Source organism: Chionomys nivalis, chromosome 16 (assembly GCF_950005125.1).
Source record: "Chionomys nivalis chromosome 16, mChiNiv1.1, whole genome shotgun sequence".
NCBI lineage: Eukaryota > Metazoa > Chordata > Mammalia > Rodentia > Cricetidae > Chionomys > Chionomys nivalis.
In genome coordinates this window covers 25,238,999-25,243,005 of record NC_080101.1, presented here as the reverse complement: position 1 = coordinate 25,243,005, position 4,007 = coordinate 25,238,999, and positions in this window count along the sequence as shown.

Genomic DNA, 4,007 nt, shown 5'->3' with positions numbered 1-4,007 from the left:
AAGTGCAGTCCCAACACGCGACCGACGTCCTGCGTCCTTGTTTGTTTGTCTGAGTGTAGTTCACCCCATTTCACCCGCTGCATGTTTACTTATTTTTCTTATTTACTTTTTAATCTTGCCCCGCTACGGTTAGAGGATCTTTGCCCTTCTGTTCACCGTCATTTCCAGAATAGTGCCTGACATGTGGCAGGTAGGCAAACATTTTCTGTTTGTTGGGTGAATGTGTGCGGTAGAGATCACAGAAGGCAGAAGGACTATAGTTTGGCATTTCTATCGACTTCCATCTTCTTGTGGCCAATCTTGGCTTGGAGGTGGAAATATGTCAAACTTGACATAGTGGGGGGATAGGGAACATATATTTAAGATATATGACATGATGTCATTATTTTCCCTCTACCACTAAACTGTATGCCTAGTTCTATTTTTATTTTACATTTTATGGCAAAGTTTTACTAAATTGTCAAGGCAGGCCTTGGATTTGTAATCCTCCTGTTTCTTGTGTTAACAGTTTCCTCTGAGATTGAAACAGTCCATCCTGCAGGAAAGTAAACCGCTCAAAATAGCTTCAGGAAGTCCCTGAAATTGACTAGATTCACTGGGCCCCTCCCTGCCGGAATAAGCAATAAAAGCTGGGAATTCCCCATCAAAGGGAAGGACGCTGAGCTGCAGAGACTTCCAGAGGTGAAAAGCGGCAAAGAAGACCCTAAGAGCAAGCTCAAAAGCCTGCTGAGCTGCCTGGAAGAGGTGTAGACCAACTGAGACACCTGGAAAGGACTCTCCAACCTGCTGAGCTGCCTGCAAGCCACGTGCTCAGTGGGCTCCAGGTTCCAGCTTTTGTGAGCTGTCACCCATGCTGGGGTGGGCCTTGGTGATGCAGCTTTCTGAGTCGTTTCTGCTCCTGTAAGAAACCCCTCAGCCCTGTTTCTCATGGGTCCACCAAACTGTGCTTTGGTGGTGTCTCTGGTCTATGATGAGTTTCCTGTCTGGGGTGGATAGTCGTCTCTTGCATCTCCCTGGAAAAAGTTTTATAACCCATCAGCCTCCCAAATGACGGGGTCTGGACCTGCACCAGACAGCACCTACACCACAGTCTACTAGGAACCAACCTTCCCATCTTAGCTATAGTACTCAAGCTGTACACTGGATCCCTGGACTTACTCATCATATGTAGTTATAAATTCTCTGACCTCATTCTCCCACCACTGCTCCATCCTGCTTCTTGTACCCCTATTATTTTACTTAAAATATTGTTTGACATAAATGTGAGAGCATGTAATATTTATATGTCTACAATGTTCTCCCAATTCATCTGTGTTGTAATAGATGGTGAGATCTCTCTGTGTATTTCTCTGTACGCATGTTCCTGTGTGTGCACATGTGTGTGGATTGTGCCTGTGCTTGTGTGTGGTGCATGTGGAGGCAGAGGTCCACGTGAGGTGTCTTTTTCAATTATTCTCCCTTTTATTTTTTGAAACAGAGTGTCTCACTGAGTCTGAAGCCGATTCAACTAAAGAGTCTGGTTAGCAAGTCCCAGGGATCGTCCCATCCCGCCTCTGTCCCCTCAGCACTGGGGGTTTGGGGATGCACTGCCATGCCTGGCTTCTAGTGTGAATTGGGGGAATTCACAGCTCAAGTCTTCAATGTTTCCAGCAAGCACCTTACTGCCTGGGCTCCCTGCCCCCCATCTCTGAGACAAGGTATGTATCTCTCTGGTTATCTAGAACTTACTATTGTAGACCAGGCTGGCCTTCAACTCCTAGACAGTCCTCCTGCCTCTGCCTCTTGGGTGCTTAGAGTATAGGCATATATTATCATGCCTAACTTTTGTTTTGTTTTTTGGACACGGGATCTCACGTAGCCCAGCCAAGCCTCACCATTGCTACACTGGCCTTGAACTCCTGATACCTCCTGAGACAGAATATCTCATCCTGTGTCACATGTTCACAGTGACACACGCTCAGACTGTTTCCATACCGTGGCTTGTTGTGATCAGTGCTGCAGCAAGCGCTGCAGTGCCGATGTCATCACTGAGTGATGGCTTCATTCCAGCAGAGTAACTGTGGATTTTATGTGTACAGATTTGTGTGCAGTGCCTACAGAATCCAGAAGAGGGCATCAGATCCCCTGGAATTGGAGTTACAGAGAGTTGTAAGCTGCCATTTGGGTGCTGGGAATCAAACCAGCGTCTTATGGAAGAGCAACCAGTGCTATTAACCACTAAGTCATCTCTCCAGCCCCAATAATCCTTTTAAAAATAGATTGGGAAGGGGGCTGGAGAGATGGCTCAGACGTTAAGAGAACTGGCTTCACTTCCAAAGGTCCTGAGTTCAATTCCCAGCAACCACATGGTGTCTCACAACCATCTGTAGTGAAATATGCTGCCCTCTTCTGGCCTGCAGGGACATATGCAGGCAGACTACTGCATACTTAATAAATAAATAAATCTTTAAAAAAAAAAAAACAAAGAAAAAAAATAGATTGGGAAGTACCTATGTGCTTTTCCATGACAGCTGCACCAATCTCATTCCCACCAGCAGTTCAGAGCCCCTTTTCCTCACACCCTCCCTCCTCACCTACCCTCATGATTTCTTATCTTTCTGATCATAACCATCCAAACAGGTATGAAGTGATATCTTACTTTGAATTTAATTTGCATTTCTGTGTTGATTAATAATTTAAGTACCTTTTACTACTCACATTGGCCATTGTGTGTGTTTAGTGTGTGTGCACTATGTGTGCAGGTGCGTGTGTATGTGCATCTGGAAGCCAGGTTGGCAGTGGGTATCTTCCTCAATTGACCTCTACCTTATTTGTTTATTTATTTGTTTACTGACTAAATCATTTTTTAAAGTTTTTATTCATGTGTATGCGTGTTGCCCTGCATGTAAGTCTGTGTACCATGTTCATGCCTGATACCTTCAGAGGCCAGGAGAGGGCATCAGATCCTCTGAAACTGGAATTGAAATTGTTATGAGCTGCCGTGTAGGTGCTGGGAACCAAACCAAGGCTCTCTACAAGGGCAACAGGGCTCAACTGCATTTCCTCTGCCTCTTTTTTTTTTCTTTCCAGAATCTAAACTGCCCTTGCATTCAAAGACCTGCCAGGTTGAGGGCCTCTGCCACCATGCCCAGCCTTCCACATTATTTCCTAAAACAAGGTTTCTCACTAAACCTGAAACTCACTGGCTAGTGAGCTACTGAGGCCCCTCCCCATCTCTTCTCTCCCCCACCTCTCTAGCACTGGAGTTACAGATGCATTCTAAACAGGCACCTGACTCTTCCTCGGGGTCTAGGGATCTGAACTCAGGTCCTCCCGCTTGGGTAGTGGACACTGCCTTTTCATGTTTCCTTCTCTGTGTAACAGCTTAATTTTCAGTTTGATGTCATCTCTGGTTAGTGTTGCTTTTATGGTCTGAGTTTTTAGAGCAGGGTTTCTCAACCTTCCTAATGCTCAGATCCTTTAATACAGTTCCTGATGTTGTGGTGACCCCACAAACCATAAAGTTATTTTCGTTGCTACTTCATAACTGTAATTTTGTTACTGTTATGAATCATAATATAAATATTTTTGGAGATGGATGTTTACCAAAGGGGTCATGGTCACCAGCTGAGAATCGCTGTTTTACAATGACCATCCAAAGACCTCATTATCAAGGTCAGTGTTGATGACCTTTTCTCTTAAGCTTTTATAGCTTCTGGTTTTACATTTAGGTCTTTTTTTTTTGGTTTTTCGAGACAGGGTTTCTCTGTGGTTTTGGAGCCTGTCCTGGAACTGGCTCTTGTAGACCAGGCTGGTCTCGAACTCACAGAGATCCGCCTACCTCTGCCTCCCAAGTGCTGGGATTAAAGGCGTGCGCCACCACCGCTCGGCCATTTAGGTCTTTAACCTATTTTGAGTTGGGTTTTCTTTTCTCTCTCTCTCTCTCTGTGTGGTATAAGACAAGCATCTAATTTCATTCTTCAGCACATAGATGTCCAGTTTTCCTCACACCGTTTATAGACGCTATC